General features: G+C 33.1%; 1 long non-coding RNA gene across 1 annotated transcript; it reads right to left on the bottom strand.

Moving 5' to 3' along the window:
- Window positions 1-4,443: 4,443 nt before the first annotated feature.
- LOC145092760 (uncharacterized) lies at window positions 4,444-6,060 on the bottom strand. The gene is made up of 2 exons (XR_013702650.1): window positions 4,962-6,060; window positions 4,444-4,827 (listed from the first exon to the last, which is right to left on the bottom strand). It is a non-coding gene; the product is annotated as an uncharacterized LOC145092760 (long non-coding RNA).
- Window positions 6,061-8,247: the final 2,187 nt, after the last annotated feature.

Genomic DNA, 8,247 nt, shown 5'->3' with positions numbered 1-8,247 from the left:
AAAAAAAAAAAAGAAAAAAAGAAAAAAGGGTAATAACTGTAGATTCCCATATGACAATTAATAATGAATGGATTAAAAGAACACAAGATGTATAACAAAGCTCTCTGGGGTTCGATGATCAACTAATGATACGAAACTCGTAATATAAAGAAAAATAAATGCATATGAATCCCTACAAGCCTAAGATATTACATAATATACGTAAACAATTTAATATATCCGATATCCCTAAGGTATCGGACGTGCTACTAACTACGTATCTATCTATATATACAACATATTATATTTATGAAGTTTACATGCTAACACTGCATTGCAGACTTGACTTCACATTGTTGCTGATTAAAATAACTATTTTTATTTAATTATAAAAACAATACTAACGCTTTAATAAAATAAACAATTCTCTTATTATAAATTTATAACTATACATTAGACATAATTTGAACCGTCTTCAAAATAAATCACATACCTAATCGGCCTAAGACCGAGGATTCACGAACTAAGACATTTGGAGAGCTAACCATAAACACTATTTGAAAAGTTTCCTTTTATACAATAGCGAATTCTTTCTTTTGAAAAGTTTCCTCACCTACACGGGGGTGAACAAATTTATGATTTTGTAGTTAGATTAATAAATATTAAAGGAATACTTTCTATAACATTAAACAATTCTAGTAATTATAATAATGATATTAATTGAATGATGAGAAATTGAGAACTTTATATCCAATATGTGTTGGAAAATTTAACATGCGCATTGTAGTCATATTTTTAACTTGACGGTTCAAAACAAAGTTTTCCGTCTCCCTTTCAAAATTTAGAACCCTTAAAAAGACAAAACTACAAGATTGGTCCTGCAAGATTGGTCCTGTGATATTCAAAAAACTTTGGATGGGGTCCAAAAATTTTCCAACTTGAAAAGTCCAAAATCAAAACTTTTCCATGATTTTGGTCCTAAAAAAGATGAAATGACTATTTTGCCCTTATTATTTATTTTTCCTATTTTCTTTATTTATTTTAATTGTTATATAATTTAATAAAAAGAGAAAAAAAATAGGCCCTATAACACCCCCACCTCTATACATCACCCTACGTTTCTTTCTCTCTCTCTCTCGCTCTCGCTGGTCAAAAAACGTCGGCTTCATCGCCCCCGTTCCCGTTAAGAATACCTAATGGTTGCAACCCATATTTCTCGCTGCCCCTCATCGCCGGTAAGTGTATATATCATCACCTTCGTTCCCCCTCTCCTTCTCGAATCAATATATTTAGGTATTGGAGCTTGAAACCTTCCATCGCGAAACCTCGATGATTGAACCCCATTGTCGGACATCGATGACTTTGGATTTGAAATCAGATGCAATGTGTGTTGGGTTTTGTGGATTCCAGATCTGGGTTTGAAATTCGTTGAGTTTGAGTTTGAAATCAGATATATTGTCGACTTTTGATGAGTTACCAGCGATAGGTTATGTCTCCGGTGACGAAAACCACCAACCACCGTGTTCTGCTACCGAATCAGCAATTATGTATTATTTTTTAGTTTTTAGTGTATGTATTTATGTGATTTGATTTGATTTGATTTGATTTGAAGGAAAATACGCCCATGAACAACATCTTTAAGCCATCCAGGTGCTTGGAAACTTGCTTCTAATTTTTTTTTTTCATAATCCAGATTAAAAGAAGACACCAATTTGAGTTTAAATTAGAGATAAAATCGAACAGTTAGTGCGCTTCTGATCAAACTTTCATGTTTAGTTGGGTGAAAAATAAAGTATATGCATGACTGCCTCCACTCCAAATCTTCTTTACAATCAAATCTTCATGGTAAGGTGAAGTTGCATTGAAGCTTGATAAAGCGAATACCATCTAAATTAGTTGCCTTGAACGATAACGCTTTGGGATATATATATATATATATATATATATATATATATATATATATATATATATATATATAGAGAGAGAGAGAGAGAGAGAGAAAAGGTGGGCCAACATATTTTTTTGCATTAACATTTATAGTTTAAAAAATATAAAAGAAAAATACAAAAAAGAAATTAAAAGGGCAAAACACATTCAAGTGCTCCATGGACCAAAACTACAGAAAATTCTTAATTTCAGGACTAAAATCACGGAAAAGTTTTGATTTTGGACTCTCCATGCAAATTGGAAAGTTTTTGGACCCCATACAAAGTTTTTTGAATACCATAGGGACCAATCTTGCAGTTTTGTCACCCTTAAATAAAGCAGGTTTTTGAAGGAGATCTATTGACCCAACATTAATATAACTCCAACCTAACCCAACCATTTATGAAATCCTCAATTCCTACCTACAGCTAATATAACACGATTTTTTATGAAAAAACAATATACCTTAAACTGAAAAAACTGAAGTTGAATAAGACCATCCGTTATACCCACCACATACCATGTATGTGGTGGGTGCCACATCAGCATCTCATTACACTACCATTAACATGTGATATCTATCACTAACACACCACTCCACATCATTATTTTTATTTTTTTTAATTCAAAAATACAATAAAATTACATTTCTTTTTAATTCAAAAATACAATAAAAATTACATTTTTTTATAACTAAAATGCATTTATTTTTTTAAAACTAGTTTTTCATTAATTATAAAAATAAAATTACAACTTCAAACTACATTACTTGATTAATCTAGAAAAAAAACATTACATTAATTAAAAAAACAAACAAACATACATATAAAAAACCTAATCGTCGTTTATGCTACGTTGGTACAAATGTTCCGCGACATCTTTTCGAAGATTGAAACATGTTTCACTGTTATGAATTTCAACAACTTGCTCTAAAAACGCATTCGTTCCGGGTACGAACTCATCATTTGGAACGACAACGTCGTTCAGATCATATGTGCAAATCGCTCGACCTTCATCTTCAATAATCATATTATGCATTATAATACATGCTAGGACCATTCGTTTAATTCTTTCTTTATCTCAGAGTCGTGTAGCATATTTCACTACATGTCATGTCTGCTTAATGACTCCAAATGCCCTCTCGATATCTTTTCTCGCTGATTCCTGTTTTTTTGTAAACAACTTTGCCTTTTCACTTCGAGGAACCGAGTATCCCTTCATCAATGTAGAATAATTCGGGTATATCCCATCACCAAGGTAGTAACTGTATTTGTACGCGTGCCCGTTCACTGTGAACGTCATATCAGGTGCTTTGTCAGTCTAAATATCGTTGAAAAGTGGAGAATGGCCAAAAACATTAAGGTCGTTGTTAGACCCCGCTACTCCAAAAAAGACATGCCATATCCACAAATCTTGAGATGCAACAGCTTCTAGGATGATAGTTGGTTCACCTATATCTCCTCGAGTGAACTGACAACGCCATGCCTTTGGACATTTTTCCCAAGCCACATGCGTACAATCTAGACTGCCAAGCATACCCGGAAATCCATGCCTCTCCTCATGAGCCGAATATAATCTCTCGATATCACGGTGAGTAGGTTTGCGCAAATATTCTTTGTGAAAAACTTCATAAACACATGCAGAAAACCAATCTACACATCCAACTGCGGTCCTCTCAGATACTTTCAAGTATTTGTCAGATGCATCGAATGTTATACCGTATCCCAAATACCTAAGCGCAGCCGCACATTTTTGTATACTACTAAACCCATTCTCCCTCTAGCATCGGGTTTTGTTTGAAAAAATCATAACGAGATTCTAAAGCATTACTAATACGTAAAAATATAGCCTTATTCAAACGGAAACGACGTTTGAATGAGTCGTCATTATAAAGACAATTATCGACAAAGTAATCACGTACCAATAAGTCGTGTGCGACTTGATGATCACAATTGACGACCGCCATTGTACGAGCTACATTCGAACTTTCTTCGTCGTGAATGTGTTGCACAACATTGAAGAATGTCTCGACAAAATCTACGTCGTCATCCGAGTCAACACTTTTTAAAAATTCCATATGTATTGTGGAATCCATGTGTATGTGTTTTGTGGTTTTAGAGAATAGAATGAGGTGTAAGTTTTGGTATAATAGAAGTTTTATTTATAATTAGTAAATTGAGTTTGAAAAAAAAAACAGCCAAAATTGTCGTTCATCGGCCAAAAAACCAAACAACCAATCAAATTTCTCGTTTGAATTCGTCGTCGGGAACACGAAGAAGCCCGACCACGGAACGTCGGGGTGGTGTGCACGATCCGTGCTCGTGGCCAACGAGACCACGATTTCATTCGTGGTATGTATACCAAAAAAAAATAGTCTTACACCCTACCAATTTCATGTCATAAAAAAATGACAAAACTGCAAAAATGGTCTTTGTGGTATGCATTTTTTTGGGGTTTTAGTCCAAACCCCGAATTTTTTGGATTCGTGGTCCTTTTGGCTATGTTTATACGTAAATTTGGTCCCTTGTAAAATTGAAATGACTATAATGCCCTTCTGATATATTTTTTTTATATTTTTCTATTTAATTTAAATGAAAAAGAAAATAAATAAATAATTTGGGCCCACATCTCTCTTCACACTTTTTACTTCATCTTCTTCCTATTTCATTTTTTATCTTTCTAAACTCTACTAAAAAGTTAGAATATAACACATATACATACGCAGATCATACACACATACAAACATACACAACTCAATAAAGATGAAGATGAGGACAAACTAGAGCCGTCTGCATCCTTTGTTCCCTCAATTCGTTGTAGATGATGAAGGACAACAAGCTTGCAGAAACCGAATTACTTGTGAACCGAATCCGAGCTCGAAAACCTCAAAAATCTTAGATCCTATACAAAGCTTTGCAGAAACTGAAATTATGATACAAATTAGGTGTTGCAATCAAGTAATAAATGAGACAAATTAGGTGTTGAAATCAAGTAATAAATTCAATTGACGGTGATGAAATAAATGAGAAATCAATCGAATTACTGATGTATCAAACCTGCAAATCTCGATTCAATACCATGGACTTGCAACTCAAGACAATGAACCCACCAGGAAAAACTGCTATTGTTTCGTGAAATAGAAAAACCATAAAAAGCCTAAATTAGCCATTGTTATAGTAGCTTACATCGATGCTTTCTTGAAGGCGTTTCCATGGCCGGTCTCTAACCTGAGCTTCGTCTTTGTCGTAAGCTTGCTAGTCAAGATATGTTAATGGCGATCTTCCCAAATTGGCCACTGAGTTTGCAATCAGCTCTTTGTTCTTGGCGACACATGTGATGGAAATCTTATGCTCTGGCCCAAAAACTACCGATTGTAATATTGGCATCACTAGAAGGGCAGCAACTACACAATACCCAGAAACAATCCTATTATTGTAGTTCTGGAGAGCTTAATCACACACCAGAGCCACCGCCTTGGGTTCTAAAACCCTAAATCAGAGTCGGCTAGATGTTGAATAAAACAGCCTTGGGTTTTGAAACCTTAAATCAGATTCGGCTAGATGTTGAAGAAAACAAATCCTTACCAAGAAGCTCCATTAAATTGAGGAAGCTAAATCAGAATCAGAGTATGCTCTGGTGATGATAGAGAAGAAGATCCACTAATTTAAGGCGATATAAAATGATTGTTAATCACCTATGTGATGGAATTCAATTTTCAAACATTTTCCAGTTTTTAATTCTAGGAAGAACACAACCATTGCGATGGAGAGAAAAAAAAAAGAGATGAGGGTAAACTAGTAAAGAAGAATAGGTTGCAGAAGATGAACTGGGAGGGTGCTTCGGAGAGAGAGATAGAGAAAAATGAAAAATAAATAACCAAAGGTATTACAGTAATTTTACTATTTAGAGGGACTAAAAATGCAACGAAACTAGCTCAAAAGGACTATGAAGCCAAAAAAGTCAGGTTTGAACTAAAACCCCAAAAAAATTGAATATCACAGGGACCATTTCTGCAATTTTGTCTAAAAAAATAGTCTTACACCCTACCAATTTCACAAAAAAAATATCCGACTTTATGCACGTCTAAATTATTGATCATTTAATGCGAACTAGAAGACCCTCATCAAGAGATGAATAATTTCTCCGGCCCTTGTGCTCAAGAAGCCTACCAACTTGATGCTTTTTTTCAAATATTTTTAAACATTTTTAAACAGGTGTAGTTTTATAATCAACATTTGTAAATTGTAATCGGTTTTCCGGAGTTTTATGGATAACCTTAACAATCTACAGGTTTATTTTTAATTTGTAAAATAATTTGAAAAACTTGATTTCTAATATGTGTAACAACTTACAAGATAGCCATGATACTAAAATTTTGATATTCAGCTAAAAAACGGGATCAGGTCCTCCGTGGCCTATTAAAGGGTCTGTCACTCGGTCCATTAGTGGACCTGTGTATTATTATTAGAGTTGTAATTAGAGCTACACAATGGCACATTCACACTAGTTTTGGGTCGGTCTCGATACAGTTCGGTCTTTTTTCGGACCGGTCCAGTTTGACCTTTTTCTGATTCGGTCTTTTTTCGGTCCGGTCCTTTTTCGGTCTTGTCTCTCAGTCTTTCCGTGCACCTTTTTTTGTTCGATTTATGGGTTTTTTTTGTTCGGTTTCGGTATTTTTCAATTCTTTTGTTTTGGTTTCGAGATTTTTCTATTAACAAATATGAGATTATTACCAAAATGATAAATTAAGATTTATTAAAAATGATAATTTAAATTTAATAAAAGAAAAAAAATGAATTAGATAGCTAGTGATTAAAATTTATATAATTAAGACAAAAAAATATATACTTATAAAGTTTGGTTACTGGTCTTTTTTTCCAGACCGGTCTCGTTCGGTCTCAGACCGGTCTATTTTTTTTAGGACCGGTCTCGGAACGGTCTGGTTTTTTTCAAACAGGTCTGGGACGGCCTCGAGCCGGTCTGTTTTCAGTCCAGTCTCGGTCTTTTTTTGGGTCCGGTCCGAGACCAATCTTGTTGTGTATGTCTAGTTGTAATGGGTTGATCTAGGTTGGCTTTGGGTTCAAGTCATTTATTAATTGGGCTGAAGATTTGAATCCAACCTCATCTTTTTATTTATTAATGGATAGATATTTCCAATTCAACCCAACATTTCAGATAAATAGGTTGCCACCAGGTTGATCCATTTATGTAATTCCCAACCCAAACTATTAAATAAATAGGTTAAACATGGGTTAACTCATTTAAAATAAAAAAAAGTAAATAAATTAAATAAATATTACTTCAATTAAATTATTTCAAGACTTAAATAAACTTTCAAAATATAATAAAAACACAATCTCAGTTCACAAATACAAAGAAATTATTCAAATAACATTAAAGATATGGAATTTTGAAATGATTTTGAAAAATTACTAGTGTTGTCGGCAAAAAAAAAAAAAGATAGGAATTAGGATTGCATTTTTTTAAAATATGAATAATAATATACATGGTAATATTTAAGTAATTATTAAATTAAATATATCTATTAAAATTAAATGGGTTGGTGGTTGAAAACAGGTTGACAACATTTACCCAACCCAACCTATTTAATTAAATTAGTTAGACGGATTGACCTATTTATCCTAAATGGGTTGAAAATCACAAACCAACATGCTAATTTTGGATTGGGTTCGAGTTGGGTTTGTGGGTTGAATCAATTTTTACCAGCTCTAATTATTATATTATAACCGGTGTTTTCTAATTTCATTTTCCCCAAGTGAGTTAGGCATTGTTGTTTCATCAACAAACTTATAACATAAATACTATACTTTTCATAGATTTTGTTCTCAGTTTTATAAAATTAGTTATTGTTACTATAAATGTTATAGGGATTTTCTAATATGTGCCCTAAAGACACATATAAGAAGTATTAATTAATCACAATTATTACCATAATTAAATGTGAAATGCATTAATTATGGAGATTATTAATGAATTTTATATTTAATTATGGTAATATTTCTTATAATTAATGTGTTTAACATTTAATTATGGTAATAATTGTATTTAATTAATATATGGGCGCATATTAGAAAATCCCAATGTTATATTAGTGTACAAATCTACCGTATTTGCCAAAGATGAATGTGATTTGAGATTGGGTGTTTGGGTTTTCAAGTACTGGAAACTTCACATCACCCAAATGAAAGTTAATGCAATAGCTTCATGTACTTGAGCCACCTTTCCTCAAACCTCCTTCCAAAATCATTCTTGTAAGTTGTAATAGTATAAGTTGTTATAGGACTCAAGTCTCAAGGAAAGAATCGGAAACTCAAGAAAATT

This window comes from Lactuca serriola, chromosome 3 (assembly GCF_051521515.1).
Source record: "Lactuca serriola cultivar US96UC23 chromosome 3, Lser_US96UC23_V15, whole genome shotgun sequence".
In the NCBI taxonomy this organism is placed as follows: domain Eukaryota; kingdom Viridiplantae; phylum Streptophyta; class Magnoliopsida; order Asterales; family Asteraceae; genus Lactuca; species Lactuca serriola.
This window is presented reverse-complemented; position numbering and strand designations above follow the sequence as displayed.